The sequence below is a fragment of the Oryctolagus cuniculus genome, chromosome 8 (assembly GCF_964237555.1).
Source record: "Oryctolagus cuniculus chromosome 8, mOryCun1.1, whole genome shotgun sequence".
In the NCBI taxonomy this organism is placed as follows: Eukaryota; Metazoa; Chordata; class Mammalia; order Lagomorpha; family Leporidae; genus Oryctolagus; species Oryctolagus cuniculus.
In genome coordinates, this window is record NC_091439.1 from 13,406,197 (window position 1) to 13,423,572 (window position 17,376).

The 17,376-nt window shown below is 42.5% G+C and overlaps 1 protein-coding gene across 35 annotated transcripts in view; it reads left to right on the forward strand.

Annotated features, from left to right (window-relative positions):
* The window catches only part of SH3D19 (SH3 domain containing 19), a 200,959-nt gene that overhangs the window by 107,370 nt on the left and 76,213 nt on the right, over positions 1-17,376 (forward strand). For 4 of the 35 annotated variants that reach the window (XM_070047442.1, XM_070047444.1, XM_070047434.1 and 1 more), the window contains one exon: positions 16,463-16,633. The exons of the other annotated variants lie outside the window; for them this stretch is intronic. The gene's annotated coding sequence lies outside the window, so the exon portion shown is untranslated. Of the gene's footprint in view, positions 1-16,462; positions 16,634-17,376 lie in introns of those variants that run through there. 35 annotated transcript variants of the gene reach the window in all.

Sequence of the window (17,376 nt, forward strand, 5' to 3'; positions counted from 1 at the left end):
TTATTAATAATATTTAGGTTGTTTCCAATTTATTACAGTTAGAAATAATGCTACCGTACACATCTTTATATTTTATATCTTGGTTTATAGATGTATAAGAAAACTTTTGTCTCTTCCAAGATAGGCTTTTTTCTGAAGTTTCCCATCTCATTCATAATTACTGAAGGCTTTAAAATTTTAGGCCGGCGCCGCGGCTCACTAGGCTAATCCTCCGCCTAGCGGCGCCGGCACACCGGGTTCTAGTCCCGGTCGGGGCACCAGATTCTGTCCCGGTTGCCCCTCTTCCAGGCCAGCCCTCTGCTGTGGCCAGGGAGTGCAGTGGAGGATGGCCCAGGTGCTTGGGCCCTGCACCCCATGGGAGACCAGGAAAAGCACCTGGCTCCTGGCTCCTGCCATCGGATCAGCGCGGTGCGCCGGCCGCAGCGCTCCGGCCGCGGCGGCCATTGGAGGGTGAACCAACGGCAAAGGAAGACCTTTCTCTCTGTCTCTCTCTCTCACTGTCCACTCTGCCTGTCAAAAAAAAAAAAATTTTTTTTTATATGCCCTACATGTCTGTTTTCTTACTAAATCTCAAATAACTTAATGATGGTTTGTTACTGCTCCAGGTTCAGTGGGGTCCATAACAAACCTCCCTCTGCCCCCAACACACACATAATGTGGCCTGAAATGTCACCTCACAAAGGAAGAGACTGAAACTGAACATGCAGAACATTTGTAACACATAGTTCAGTACACTTGGAAATAATAGTTGATAATGTTGGAAATGAAGAATTTAACAGGTGCTTAGATCAACCCTGTTGCTTTTATAAAGATGTTGAGGATTTTATTTTGATATTTTACCATCAACAAATTACGGTTTAAATAAATTGGCTAAAAGCAAAAGATTTAACTTGTTTTTGCTTTTCTCCTTTCTAAATACGTCTATTAAAATGTCATGCTCTGTTGGGCTTGGTTTAACTGTTGTAAATTTTGTATCATTTCCCTGCCCATATGTTTCGATTCCTGTACCTCTATATACTACAGCTTGTGTGTAATTACTTTCTGGCATTGTGTTTTGTAAGTTATAGGAGAGGCATTACTTTGGCTGTACCATCTGTAGTGCTATAAACAAGGTGAAAAATTAAAGTGTACACAAGTTTTTTTGTGGAAAAGATCCTTTTGCAATGAGAGATGTGAAAGGATTATTAACATTTTATGCCATCCTAGAAAGAATATGTATTACGTTGTTTTGTTGAGGCTTTAAGAAATGTATCTTGGGGCTAGCCGTTGTTTTGTTGAGGCTTTAAGAAATGTAACTTGGGGCCGGCGCTGTGGCATAGTGGTTAAAGCCGCTGCCTGCAGTGCCGGCATCCCATATGGGCGCCAGTTCAAGTCCCAGCTGCTCAACTTCCGATCCAGCTCTCTGCTGTGGCCTGGGAAAGCAGTAGAGGATGGCCTGGGTCCTTGGGCTCCTGCACCCATGTGGGAGACCCAGGAGAAGCTCCTGGCTCCTGGCTTCAGATCGGCACAGCTCTGGCTGTTGCAGCCATCTGGGGAGTGAACCAGTGGATGGAAGACCCCCCCCCACTCTCGCGCTCTCGCGCTCTCGCGCTCTCGCTCTCTCGCTCTCTCACTCTCTCCCTCCCTCCCTCCCTCTCTCTCTCTGCCTCTCCTTCTCTCTCTGTGTAACTCTGACTTTCAAATAAATAAATAAAAATCTTAAAAAAAAAGAAATGTAACTTTAGCATCTTCCAATAGTATGATGGAGATGAAAATAAAGCATTTATATGGGCTATCAGTTGGGTAAATGAAAAGCTTCCATCAGTTAACCTACCACTGCCAGAATACTTAGTCTGAAGGCTTCTCTGAAGTTGTTCTAAATTAAGCTAAGCTAACAGTGGGGAGTTAACTTTGGAACAGTAGCTGGTCCGATATTTGTTAATTACTTTTTCTCTGGAAGGGCATGTGTGGTCATTTCTTAGTGGTGCAGGGAGCGCCATGGGCTCTTATATTTTTTCCTCTTAATTCTTTCCTCTTTCCCTTGGGTTATACTTTATATTAGCTCTTTAACTTTCTGCAGTGTAACTTAGAAACAGTCATTTGTACAGTTATACAAAATTTGTATCATAGAGCCTTTAGTGAACTTTGTATACATGTGTGTGGCTCTCAGTCTGTCCTGAGGTTATGGTTTTATTCCAACTAGTAAATATCCTTGTACAACTGGACTTTAAATTTATGTTTAAATGCTTTTTCCTTTACTGGCACAGCATTATCACCTTCTTTTTTTCATTATAATCATTTTTAATTGTTTAAATTTATTTTCCCCCCAAAGAAACCTTTTATTAAAGGAATAAAGACTTCACGCATTTCATAGGTACAACTTCAGGTTTAGTGATTCTTCCCACCATACTGCCCTCCCACCTCTCCTCCTCCCTCTCCCATTCCCAGTCCCATCACATTCTTTAAATGTGTTGACTAGGACTATAAACCACAAGCATGTGTTAATTCCTGGAAGAACCTTAGTCTGGACATAATTGATAAAAGATCATTCAGTTGCCTGGTGACCTCCCTTCTCATTAATAGTAAACTGATACTGATCAGGATTCAATCTTGTCTGTATAGGTACATCCTCGAAACCAGAAATCAGGTCTGGTCCGAGGATACAGTTTCAGTGTTGGGAGCTTCCATGGTGATTGGAAAGTCCTCTGTGTAGCAACTCGGAACACTCTGATCTCATGCCAGCTGCAGGCTGACTCTTCAGAGATACAGTGCACACGCCTGTTGGTGTGCGAGTGCACCAGGAATAAGTCACACATCCTGAAGGACTTGTATGTGACTCAGGTGGATAGAGAATCAACACCCTTTGATAATTGAGAAAATAAAAGAATAAAAGGAAAATATCCATTGTCTGAAGGCATCAGAGTAAGATTGTTTCTGAAAGCCAAACATCCTCTCAATTATAAACCTGTTTCCTCAAGATAATATCATCCCTGGCACACTGCCTAGTATAGGCAGTACAGGATGCTGTCCAGGGATGACAGGCAGAACATTATCACCTTTCATTGTCCAGTAGGTGTTCTAATAGACTCTGAAAAGAAACTCCAGCTAGAGAAACTTCTTATAAACTGAACTGCACTCTTCAGAGTTTTTCCATATGATGAATTGCTACTATTGCTTTTTTTTTTTTTTTTAAGCAATTACATTCCTGGTTCAAATTATAAAGCAGAACATATTCATTACAGAAAATATTCAAAAGAGAAATCTAGAAAAGTAAATGATTGGGGCTGGCACTGTAGTAGTAGGCCAAACCTCCACCTGCAGTGCTAGAATCCCATGAGTGCCGGTACATGTCCCGGCTGCTCCTCCTCCAATTCAGCTGTCTGCTTTGGCCTGGGAAAGCAGTAGAGGATGGCCCAACTCCTTGGGCCCCTGCACCCATGTGGGAGATCCAGATGAAGCTCCTGGCTCCAGATCAGCCAGCTCCAGCTGTTGTGGCCATTTTGGGAATGAACCAGTGGATGGAAGACCTTTCTCTCTATCTCTCCCTCCCTCCCTCCCTAACTCTATCTCTCAAATAAATGAATAAAATGTTTAAAATAATTATCTATAATTCTACTTACTCATAATTAGTTGCTGCTGTATTTTTATGCATTTTTTTCTAGTTTTTATTTTTTCAAATAGATACTTGTTTTAACAGTGGCTCATGTATATATTGTTTAGAAATTGCTATTTTTGTTTCATTATATCATGATGTTTTCCTATTTCAGTGAGTATTCTTTAAAATTATGATTGAAGTTTTGACTACAAAATAATACATGCTTATTGTAAAAAATTTGTAAAATTAAAGTAGCCAGTAGTCCAGTGATAACTACTGTGGGTATATTGATGGTTCCGTGTTTTTTCAGTGTATAGTTGGTGTACACAGAAACATAATTGAATTGTTATACATAGCTTCCTTTTTTTCCACAAAACAGTATTTTATAAATATTTTCCCATAATATGATTTTAAATGCATTCTGTCATGTACACATAGCAAACTTTAATTATTGTGTTAGCTTATATCCATAATTTTACTATTATGAAACAGTGCTTTGAGAAGATTCTTGTACCTGCATTTTTTTTTTTTCAAAAAAAATTTTTTTTAATTTTTTAAAAAAATTTTTGACAGGCAGAGTGGACAGTGAGAGAGAGAGACAGAGAGAAAGGTCTTCCTTTGCTGTTGGTTCACCCTCCAGTGGCCGGCACGGCCGGCGCACCGTGCTGATCCGATGGCAGGAGCCAGGTACTCATCCTGGTCTTCCATGGGGTGCAGGGCCCAAGCACTTGGGCCATCCTCCACTGCACTCCCTGGCCACAGCAGAAAGCTGGCCTGGAAGAAGGGCAACCGGGACAGAATCCGGCACCCCGACCAGGACTAGAACCTGGTGTGCCGGCGCCGCAAGGCGGAGGATTAGCCTAGTGAGCCGCGGCACCGGCCAATTGTACCTGCATTTTTATGAACCATTACTGATTTTCTCCTTGTGATAAACTCCTAGTAGTAGAATGGAACAAAAGTGTATAAACATTTTAAATCTTCTCAGTCCTTTACTTACCAATGGTTCAGCATGATTTTTTGATTTCTCAGTAGTGTGATAGCAAACCCATACACGTTCTGGTTTTCACTTTTCGTGCAGGATTCAGTAAGTTACTTGAGCTGTTCAACACTTAACCATAAAATAGACTCTGTATTGATTTTTCCCAGTTGTAGGCTAATGTAATGAACATGATTAAGGTAAGTTAGGTATGTTAATGCATTTTTTTTATTTTTATTTTATTTTTATTTTTTTTGACAGGCAGAGTGGACAGTGAGAGAGAGAGACAGAGAGAAAGGTCTTCCTTTGCCGTTGGTTCACCCTCCAATGGCCGCCGCGGCCAGCGCGCTGCGGCCGGCGCACCGCGCTGATCCGATGGCAGGAGCCAGGAGCCAGGTGCTTTTCCTGGTCTCCCATGGGGTGCAGGGCCCAAGCACCTGGGCCATCCTCCACTGCACTCCCTGGCCACAGCAGAGGGCTGGCCTGGAAGAGGGGCAACCGGGACAGAATCCGGCGCCCCGACCGGGACTAGAACCCGGTGTGCCGGCGCCACTAGGCGGAGGATTAGCCTAGTGAGCCGCGGCGCCGGCTGTTAATGCATTTTTAACTTGCAGTACTTTCAACATGTAATGGGTTGATTGAGACCCCCATCATAGTTCAGGAACATCTCCACTGCTGAATTACCTTAAAGCTTACGCTCTCACCTGTAGGACATTCTTTGAAGGTCTTCTGTTGTCCTCCATTACTATGGAGGAACCCAAGGCGGAGGGAGTGGGGAGAACATCATGATCATGTTCATGGGTCAGGTGTTGTGTTGTGGTACCACTTGGGACACTCGCACTGCATTCCTTATCAGAGTACTGGTTTGATCCTGGCGCCTCCACTTCCAGTCCAGTTTCCTGCTAATGTGCCTGGGAAGGTAGCAGAAGATGGCCCATGTACTTGGGTTCCAGCCACCCCTATGGAGACCCAGATGGAGTTCCTAGCTTCAGTCTGTTTCAGCCCTAGCTGTTGCAGGCATTTGGAGAGAGAACCAGCAGATAAGAAATCAGTCTGTGTGTGTGTGTCACTCTGTCAAATAACTTTTATTATTATTATTATTATTATTATTATTATTTGAAAGAGTTACAGAGAGCTGTAGAGCCAGAGAGAAAGAAAGAGAGAGATCTTCCATTCTGCTGGTTTATTCCCCAAATGACCGCAACGGCCAAAGCTGAGCTGATCTGAAGCCAGGAGCCAGGAATTTCTTCCGGGTCTCCCACATGGGTGCAGGGGCCCAAGGAGTTGGGCCATCTTCAACTGCTTTCCCAGGCCATAGCAGAGAGCTGGATTGGAAGTGGAGCAGCCGAAACTTGAACTGGCACCCATATGGGATGCAGGCACTGCAGGTGGCAGCTTTACCTGCTATGCCACAGCGCCAGCCCCTGCAAATAACTCGTTAAAAAAAAATTGATCAGGGACCAGTATAGTGGGTTAAGCCCCACTGTCACTCCATGTGGGTACCAGTTCAAGTCCTGGCTGTTCCACTTCCAATCCAGCTCCTTGCCAGTGTACCTGGGAAAGCAGCAGAATATGGCCCAAGTCCCTGGACCCCTGCCACCCATGTGGGAGACCTGGTAGCAGCTCCTGGCTCCTGGTATCAGCCTGTCTCACCCCTGGTCATTGTGGCCATTTGGAGAGTGAACCAGCAGATGGAAGATTCTGTGTGTGTGTGTGTGTGTGTGTGTATCTCCCTAAATGTAACTCTGCCTTTCAAATAAAAATAAACAAATCTTTTTAAAAAATGGTCAGATGTATTGATTATGACCCCGTTTCTGTAATTTTTATTTCCAACCTCAAAACTGCTTTCTCAGTGGGTCTTGTACTAATCTACTAGCAGAGAGAGAGAGACCTTCCATCTGCTGGTTCATTCTCCAAACCGCTACAATGGCCAGAGCTGCACCGATCCAAGGCCAGGAGCCAGGAGCTTCTTCCAGGTCTCCCATGTGGATGCAGGGGCCCAAGGACTTGGGCCATCTTCCACTGCTTTCCCAGGCTATAGCACAGAGCTGGATTGGAAGTGGAGCAGCCAGAACTTGAACCAGTGTCCATATGGGATGCTGGCACTGCAGGCGGCAGCTTTACCCACTGTACCACAGCACCAGCCCAAAGTGCAGAGCGTTTCAGATAACTTCCCAAGGGCATTCAGAAGTCAGGTCACCTGGTAGAGGCATAGACTCTAGTGCATAACCCTGAAACCTGTATTTGAAATCAGGACTGTTTATGCTCTAGTTTGAGGAACTGTTAGGGTGATTTAAAATGAATACAAAAATACTCCAAAACCATGTCCAAGTTTGGAACTGGTTCCCTTAGGCAAATTTCTAATCTTTTTTTTTTTTTTTTTTACCTCGGTTGTCCCCTACCTATTAATGAGACTGATTATAGTAGGTGTCTGTTAGGATGATTATGAGTTTTACTTGATTGCCATACCAGTCAGGGTTTAACCAGAGGAACAGAAACCACTAGGAGATGTGTATTAAGAGATTTGTTGCAAAGAATTATTTACATGATTGTGGTGGTTGACAAGATAAATTACAGACCTGTAGGGCAGACCGCTAGAAGGGTAGGTTGGAACTCTTAGACTAAAGCTGCTGTCCATAAGTGGAGTTTCTTCTCATTAGCAAAGCCTCAGCTCAACTTTTTTTTTTTTTTAAATTTTTATTTATCTATTTAAAAGGCAGAGAGACAGGGATAGATTGATGGATCTTCCATCCTCTGCTCTCTCCCCAAATGGCTGCAATAGCCAGGGCTGGCGGCAGGCTGAAGCCAGGAGCCAGGAACTCTGTCTGGGCCTCCCACATGGGTGGTGAGAGCCCACCTACTTGGGCTATTCTCCATTGCCTTCCCAGGCTCATTAGCAGGAAGCTGGGTTGGCAGCAGAGCAGCCAGGACTCTTAGAGCTCTGATATGGGCTAACAGTGCTGCACGTGCAGCTTAGCCTGCTATACTACGATGCCTGCTCCCAGCACTGCTTAAAAGGCTTTTCAGCTGATTGAATCAGAGCCACCAGATATTCTGCCATCCTTAAAATCAACTGTTATGGACTTTTAGCCACTTCTGCAACCTGTAAATTAGTATTTGAGCAAATAGGGATTTGACCTCAGGTAAGCAGATTAAACTCTCTTGGAAATGAGTTTCAGTGTTCTCTGCTTATCAAGGTTGGGGCTTTTTTTTTTTTTTTAAAGATTTATTTATATATTTGAAAGAGTTACACAGAGAAAGAGGCAGCAAGAGGTCTTCCATCTGCTGGTTCACTCCACAGTTGGCTGCAACAGCCAGAGCTGTACCAATCAGGAGCCAGGAGCCTCTTCCGGGTCTCCCACACGGGTGCAGGGGCCCAAGGACTCGGGCCATCTTCCATTGCCTTCCCAGGCCACAGCAGAGAGCTGGATCGCAAGTGGAGCAGCCAGAACTTGAACCAGTGCCCATGTGGGATGCTGACACTGCAGGTGGCAGCTTTACCCACTACGCCACTGCACTGGCCCCAAGGTCAGGGCTCTTTAATTTTCTGTAACCTAGAAGTTCTCTCTGAGAGCTGTTTGATATTTATTTTGTCATTATCTTACTGTGCAGTTTTATTTTTTGTGGTCCAAACTGAGCCAGAATGGTCATGACAGGATTCTACACGGGAGCATAGACTGTGTAGTCTCTCTTCTCACATGTTTGTGCCTCACCTCCTTGCTTGGAGTACACACACTTCCTGCATGTACCTGCTTTGTGTGGACTGATCAAGTCAGATTGTCAGGAAGTAAGATACTGTCTCTGGCTACCTGAAGAGAAGGTACAGGTTTGGTCTTATGCTAATGCTGATTTTTTTTTTTTTTTGACAGGCAGAGTGGACAGTGAGAGAGAGAGACAGAGAGAAAGGTCTTCCTTTGCCGTTGGTTCACCCTCCAATGGCCGCCTTGGCCAGCGCGCTGCGGCCGGCACACTGCGCTGATCCGATGGCAGGAGCCAGGAGCCAGGTGCTTTTCCTGGTCTCCCATGGGGTGCAGGGCCCAAGCACCTGGGCCATCCTCCACTGCACTCCCTGGCCACAGCAGAGAGCTGGCCTGGAAGAGGGGCAACCGGGACAGAATCCGGCGCCCCAACCGGGACTAGAACCCGGTGTGCCGGCGCCGCTAGGCGGAGGATTAGCCTAGTGAGCCGCGGCGCCGGCCTAATGCTGATTTTTTTCACGTAACAGATTATAACTTCCACATTCCCTGACCCCTATCCTCCTCTCAGTTTTAATATAGCATGACTTCTTTTCCACATACTCAAAGTAGGAAAAGACAAGCCACTCAGAAATAAAATAACTAATGGAAAAAGCATAATAGGTTTTGTTAGGACACTTCCTTGTAGTCTTGGGTTTCAAGGCTCTTAGCAGCCACTCTGAAAACAATCCCTGTACTGTAATTGATTTCCTTGTGGCTTTTCTTGGACTGTGTTTCAGTGTTTAGTTTGTTTCCATAGCTTTCAACAAGGAGTTGATGATGCAGTACTATTAAATCTATCCGCATGCAGTAATGGTGGTGTGGTACAGCCAACCCTTGCCTGCTTCTCTAAGAATTGCCTCCCACGCCCCCAGCCCAGCTGTCAGATAAGCACCAGGGCCAGGAGTCCACATGTTCCTATCCCATTTGGCCACAACTGGTGGACCTCTGACCTGTAAACTGTACTAGTAAGTCCTTTCTCTTGAAACTGTAGCCATAGTTTCTGGAGCCGGAAAATGATTTAGATTTGGTCTTGGTGCGATATCTATGCTGATGGACAAGCAGAGAGAGTCTAGGTACAGCAGGAGGGCAGGAAATGTGAAGATTGAACCAGAAAGAATGAGGAAGAATGACAGGTTTCATATGTAGCTGCCTTGTTTCTCAGTGTTATACTAAGTTCAGCTATATTTCCTGTTTGTACAAATTCTCAGGATACTCTTGCATGCTCATAACTAAAACCTTTTTATTGAATTTGAGTTGAAAGGATTTTCAGTTTTTTTATCTCAGAAAATAATACAATATCATTAGAAAAGTTGATGATAATATTATTAGAAATGAAAATTATATACCTAATTTATTTACACTGGTTTTAGACTCTCATAAATCTTAATTCTATAATTTATTTCCACATAGATTTGGGTGCCGTGAATATATTGAGAAAATAGCAAAGTAGTACTTTAAAGTATTTATAGATGAACAAAATCTCTCTAATGTATTGTGTGAAGGAGGAAATATCTTGCTTGTCCTAAGAACAGTGACACCAGGTAATAGAAGCCTCTATTGTAGAATAGAAGCCTCTATTGTTTTGTCATCTTTTATGAACATAAGGCCAGAAAAAAAAACTTCTTAAAAGTAAGATTTCCTAAAAGAACACAAAAGGGCACCAGACATACATTTCTAACCCCCTTTTTTTAGTTGCAGATTTATTTATTTGAAAGAGTTATACAGAGAGAGGCAGAGACAGAGAGATCTTCCATCCACTGGTTCAGTCCCCAGATGGGTCAGGATAAAGCCAGGAGCCAGCAGCTTCTTCTGAGTCTCCCACCTGGGTATAGGGGCCCAAGCACTTGAGCCATCTTCTGCTGCTTTCCCAGGCACATTAGCAGGGAGCTGGATTGTAAGTGGGGTGGCTGGGATTTGAACCAGCACCCATATGGGTTGCCATCATCACAGGCAGCAGCTTAAACTGCTGTGCTACAATGCCACCCCCTGAACAAACTTTTTTGATATACCCTTGAGTAGTGTTTTTGTGTTTTCATGCCATGATTCAGCTCTGTAGGTGAACTTTTTGTAAAGTAGTGGAAGAACTCATTTCAGATCATGACAACAGGGACCTTGGGTATTTAAATTACATTAACTATTTTCTCATCTGTTAAACTGGGATAATATACATTCCTTCTTCTAAGGGTGGATGTGTGGATGGAGTTAAAAAACATAAAGCTGGGAGTCCAGCATTGTAGCAAAGCAGGTAACTTCTTGCAGTGCCGGCATCCCAAGTGGGCGCTGGTTTGTGTCGCAGCTGCTCCACTTCCAATCCAGCTCCCTGCTAATGGCCTAGGAAAGCAGCAGAAGATGGCCAAAGTGCTTGGGCCCCTGCCACCTGCATGGGAGACACGGATGAAGCTCCTTCAGCCTGGCCCAGGGCTGCTGTTGCAGCCTTGTGGGACGTGAACCAGCAGATGGAAGATGTCTGTAACTCTGCCTTTCAAAAATAAATAAATAAATAAGTCTTTTTTTAAAAGAAAATAAGTAAAATCAGTGCTTTGATAGTTCTTAGGTTAATTTTATAAGCTTTTAAAACTATTTTAGTTTGAGAAGCACAAATGCTTTTGTAAACTGTTTGGAAGTTGGATACATGCTGCAGTTCACTTTTGTAATTTATGTTAGGATGTAAGTGTTTTTCAACCCTACAAAGAAATTATATTTTACCTCAGCTATTTCCAGAAGATGATTTATTGGCTGATGATTTTAAAGTAATCTTAATTATTCAGAGGTCATGAATTTGATATGAACCAACTAATTTGTTTTTTATAGCAAACCTTTAAAAATAACTTGCACATTTTTAAAAGTAATTATACTCATTATATAAAACTTGAAAAATACAGACATATGTAAATGACAAATCATTTATTGCCTTAGAGACAACTATTAACATTTTAGTCATTTTTCAGTAACATGGATAAATATTTAACAGCCAGCTCTCTGAGTGTAATTTCAATAGGAATATTAATATTTTTGTTCATATTGAGTAAGATGCATTGAGTAAGATGAAAGTTAAACAAAAACATGTCAGTTTCCATTCCTTTGTCAATTGCATGAGTAACTTTATTTTTGATTCAGATAATAGTTTTCCAATACTGGAAGAGTATTTCATTAATGTTTTGTGTGTTTCATAATGTAACAACTCTACACACAACATGCTTTTATTTATTTTTAAATTTTTTAAAATTTATTTGAGAAACAACTGGAGAGCTAGAGAGAGAAAGGGTGGTCTTCCATCCACTGGTTCACTCCCCAAATGGCCACAGTGGCAAGAGCTGAGCCGATCTGAAGTCAGGAACCAGGAGCTTCTTCTGGTCTCCCACATGGGTGTAGGAGTCCAAGGGCTTGGGCCATTTCCTACTGCTTTCTCAGGCCATAGCAGAGAGCTGGATTGGAAGAGCAGCCAGGACTCGAACCAGTGCCCATATGGGATGCCAGCACTTCAGGCCAGGGCTTTAACCTGCTATGTCACAGCGCTGGCCCACAACAGGTTTTTAAATTGAGTCTACATTATTAACATCTTTTCTGACACTTTCTGAATTCAAAGTAGTCAATAAAATGATATATTAGACCCTGGTTTGCTGATTTTTGTGGTGTTAATACTCCCACCATGGACAATTTTAAGCTGCCATTATGGTGACACCAATGATGAATTGGAAAGAGAAATTGTAGAACATTTACAGTAAAGTTTTGTGCCTGTCTACAATTCAAGTTTCTGTTACAATTCCAGGAGGAAAACAAATCCTTGTGTTGTTAGAATGAGCTCAGCTGTTTCCATAGCTGTTTCTGTGTTTCATTTACAGTCTTAGTCACTGTCTTAAAATGTATATGTTTTAAGATATATTTGTTTATTTGACAAAGTGACAGAGAGAGAAAGGGAGAGAGTGGTCTTCATCCACTGTTTCATTTCCTAGCTGGCCAAAACAAGACTAGGCCAGGAGCTTCTTGATGGGAAGTATAGCAGCCAGGAAATGAACTAGTGCCCATATTGGATACTTGCTTCCCAGGCAGCAGCTTTACCTGCTGTGCCGCAATGCTGGTCCCCAAATGTATGAGTTTTTATAACCAAAATAAAGACCTTCTCATATATAGAAAAAAATGATGCTGAAACTCATGGAAACACAGGAGACCCAAAATAACTAAAGCAATCTTATACAACAAAAACAGAGCCAGAGGCATTACAATACCAGATTTCAAGATATACTACAGAGCAGTTATAATCAAAACAGCTTGGTTCTAGTACAAAAACAGATGGTTAGACCAATGGAACAGAATAGAAATGCTAAAAGTCAATCCAAGAATCTACAACCAACTTATGTTTGACAAAAGAGCTAAAACCAATCCCTGGATCAAGAACACTCTCTTCTACAAATGGTGCTGGGAAACTAGATTTCTACATGCAGAAGTATGAAGTAAGACCCTTACCTTACACCTTACACAAAAATACACTCAACATGGGTTAAAGACCTAAATCTACAGCCTGACACCATCAGATTATTAGAGAACATTGTGGAAACCCTGCAAGACATTGGCATAGGCAGAGACTTCTTGGAAAAGACCCCAGAGGCACAGGCAATTAAAGCCAAAATTCACAAATAAGATTACATCAAATTGAGAAGTTTCTATACTGCAAAAGAAACACTCAGGAAAGTGAAGAGGCAGCCAATAGCATGGGAGAAATTATTTGCAAAATATTCAACTGATAAAGGATTCATAACTAGAATATATAAAGTGATCAAGAAACTCCACAACAACAAAACAAAAAACCCAATAAAGAAATGGGCAAAGGACTTAAATAGACATTTTTCAAAAGAGAAAATCCAAATGACCAACAGACACATGAAAAATTGCTCAGAATCACTAGCCATCAGGGAAATGGAAATCAAAACCACAATGAGGTTTCACCTCACCCCTTAGAATAGCTTTCATACAGAAATCAACGAACAAGTGCTGGGGGAAAAGGTACCCTGATCCACTGTTGGTGGGAATATAAACTGGTACAGCCACTATGGAAGATAGTATGGAAATACCTCAGACATCTGAACATAGACCTACCATATGACCCAGCCATCCCACTCCTGGGAATTTACCCAAGGGAAATGAGATCAGCATATGAAAGAGTTATCTGTACCCACATGTTTATTGTAGTTCAATTCTCAATAGCTAAGATATGGGATCAACCAAATGCCCATCAGCTGAGGAAGAAGAGGGGCTGGGAGTATGGGTGGGAGGGTGGGCATGGTGGGAAGAATCACCATGTTCCTAAAGATGTATTATGAAGTGTATGAAGTTTGTAACTGTAAAGCTATATGGGTCTACATACATTCCTATGGACTTACTTTCAAGGGTACAGTTTAAAAGCTTGCTATAGGATCCCAGGTCCTCTTAAGCTGGGTGGTAAAAATACCATCTTAAGTGCTAATGATCATGTGGATAGGATTAAGGCTCTAGTAATAAAAATAGAATTAAAAAGGAGTGAATGTTCCAAGCTGAGAAGCAGTTCACACAGCAGACTCATAGAATGACAATCACTTTTTTTTTAAAAAAAAAAAAGATTGATTTATTTTACTTGAAAGTCAGAGTTAAACAGAGAGGAAAGACAGAGAGAAAGAGGTCTTCCATCCGATGGTTCACTCCCCAATTGGCTTCAACAGCTGGAACTGGGCTGATCCAAAGCCAGGAGCTTCCTCCGGGTCTCCTACGCAGGTGCAGGGGCATTCTCGTCTGGCTGAAAAGCCCATGAGAGCATTTCAGGAATGGAAAGCCCAGACACCGTGGCAAAATATATCCTACATGAGGACCTCTGTGGATGAGAGCCCAGTGAAAAAAAGTGGCCATCAAAGAAGGAGGTACTTTTCTCTGAAGGGAGGAGCGAACTTCCACTTTGCTTATGGCCTTGTTTAAATACTGACAGAGTTTGTGGATTCAGAAGGCTTCCACAGCCCAGGCAGCTCATGTCAAGAGCCTCAGATGGTCACTGACATCATACATGAGTGTTAGTTGCAAAATTAAAAATAGGAGCCACCGTGTACTGACTCCCCATGCAGGACCGCTGTCCTTAGTGAGTTGTATTATGAGTTAAGTGTAAAACTACTTCTCAGGTTTTTGTGTGTGTGCAAATTGTTGAAATCTTTACATAATAGAGAGTTGGTCTTATGTGTACAAAGTTAATTGAAAATGAATCTTAATGGAGGATGGGACTAGGAAGGGGAAAGGAAGGAAGAGTAGGGTGGGCGTGTGGGTGGGAGGGCAGGTGTGGTGGGAAGAATAACTCTATTCCTAAAGTTTTCTTATGAAATTTGTATCCCTTAAAAATAATTTTTTAAAGTGCCCTGAACATAGTCAACACTCAATAAGTATCTGTTGAATAAAAAAAATAAAAAAGAACTTGGAAACGAGCTGATCATGCACCTCTCATCACCAATTTTATCTTTTTTATGTTTTTGTTTTTAAATATTTATTTATTTTGGAAGAGTTTACAGAGGGATGGGTGATGTGCGACAGCAGGGTAAGCCGCTGCCTGCAGCACCAGACTCCCATATGGGTACCAGTTCAAGTCCCGGCTGTTCCACTTCTGATCCAGCTCCCTGCTAACGCACCTGGGGAAAAATGGAAGACTGGGATGTGGTTGGGAAGTGCTTGGACCCCTGTCACCCACGAGGGAGTCCTGGATAAAGCTCCTGGCTTTGGCCTATCCCAGCCCTGGCTGTTGGGGCCATTTAGGAAGTGAACCAGCAGATGAAAGATATCTCTCTGCCTCTGCCTCTCCTTCTCTCTATTAACTCTGATTTTCAAGTAAATAAATAAACCTTTAAAAAAGGAAAGAGAGGAAGAAAAGAGAGGGATCTTCCATCCATCCGCTGGTCTACTCCCCAGATGGGTACCATGGCTGGGCCATGCCAAAGCCAGGAGCCAGCAGCTTCTTCCGAGTCACCCACATGGGTAGCAGGGACACAAACACTTGGGCCATTTTTGTTGCTTTTATCAGGCCATTAGCAGGGAGCTTGATCAGAAGTGGGATAGCCAGGACACAGACCAGCACCCATGTGGAATGTCTGCATCACAGGTGGCAGCTTTACCCACTATGCCATGATAGCAGCCCCTCAGCCACAATTTTAATCTACAAGAACTGTCACCCCTAACTCCTCAGGGAGTCCAGGAATTGAGCAGTGACTGACTGGCTCCTTGCTCTGTGCTTTGCAGTAAAGTTTCTTCCACTAACCCAATGTCAGTGGTTGGCCTTCTGCCTGCTGGACAAGCAGACCCAGTTTGGGGGTTCTGTAGCAACACCTCTAACTAGTTTAGGGGGTTGTTTAGCAGCAATCTCTCTCATGCACTGATATGTTCCTCAGTTGCCTGCAACGGCTGGAGTTGGGCTGGTCAAAGCCAGAACTGGGAACTCAATCACGGCCTTCCATATTGGTGACAAGGACCCAAGTACTTGAGCCGTTATTTGCTGCCTCCCAGGGTCCATGTTACAGGAATCTGGAATCAGGAGAATATCCAGGAATATAATCTAGGCATTCTGATACAGGATGTGGGCATCTCAAGTCGTGTCTTAACCTCAACACCAAACACATGCCCTGATTGGCTGTTTTGTCATTAGACATTACTGGATATTTGTTGAAAAGATAGAAATGTAATGTCTAGGAAGCCTCTGAGACTTAAAAAGAATGACTTAGCAATGACACCTAAAACCTTTGATCAAGCAATAGTAAGTTAATAAATAAATGCCTAGCACATACACTTTTTAAAAAAAATTTGGTTGGTTGATTGATTTGAAAATCGGAGTTACAGCAAGAGAGGGAGAGAGAGAGATCTTCCATATGCTGCTCTGTCATGTGCATTAGCAGGAAACTGTGTCAGAAGTGGAGCATCTGGCCCCTAAATTTAAGTTTTAAAAAAGTATCTGCCTCACTGTTTCATATAAAGTCTGGGTTTCATACTCACCTAATTTTTAAATACATTTGGAGGTGTCAATATTTTGATCAGTTTCAGACACTTAAAATATTTTTCCTACTGGTGTTCTATTTAATCTCATGAAGAATTGAGAAGCATAGGGGGCCAGCATTGTGACTCAGTGGGCTAAGCTGCTGCCTTTATGATGCCAGAGCCTCATGTGATCACTGGTTTAAGTCCTAGCTGCTCCACTTCTGATCCAGCTCCTTGCTGATGAGCCTGGGATGGCAACAGAAGATGGCCCAAGTATCTGGTCCCCTGCCACTCACATGGAGACCCACATGGAGTTCCAGACTCCTGGCTTCGACCAGTGAACCAGTGGAATCAATGTGAACCAGCGGATCAGAGGTCTCTCTCTCTCTCTCTCTCTCTGTCTCTGTCTCTGTCTCTCTTTGTATATTTATATACTCTGCCTTTCAAATAAATAAATAAATCTTAGAAAGAGTGGAGAAATGCAAAATTATGTTTCTCATCTTTTTTACTTTCTCTCCTGTCATTAAACTCACTGATTCTTCTTTTTCTTTTTCTAAATTAATATTAAGGATTTTTTTCTTGATCGGAGAATATGTCACTGGTTCATTCAGATAAATTTGGTCTCATTTGAAACATAACATGTTGAGGTTAAGGCATCCTCCCAGCTATTTACATTCATGCACATACCCATTTGTAATATTTTGTTGCTGGCCCAAGTCCAAGTATTGCCTGCTTCTAGAATGTTTGAGTTCTGTTACTGATAGTTTTTTGTTGTTGTTTGGTTGGTTTTTTTGCCACCTGGTCAGTAGACAAGAGACACCTGTGCTATGCGGATATTATTTCAGGTTTCAATACTGACTGGTTCAGAGTGAGCCGGGAATGAAATGAAAATGCAGACACTATATTGCCCTGCATTAATTGTACCACATTAAATAATCCTTACACTTTTACTCTGATATACTTATCAGGTTGTGTATAACATCTTAATTCTTCTTTTTCTCCTTCTATACCTCCAACCTTCTCTTGTGTTCTTTATATGTTTTAAAATTCAAATTATCTAACACCTTTGTGGAATAGTGGGTTAGGCTGCTGCCTAATGAGCAGCTGGTTTGAGTCTT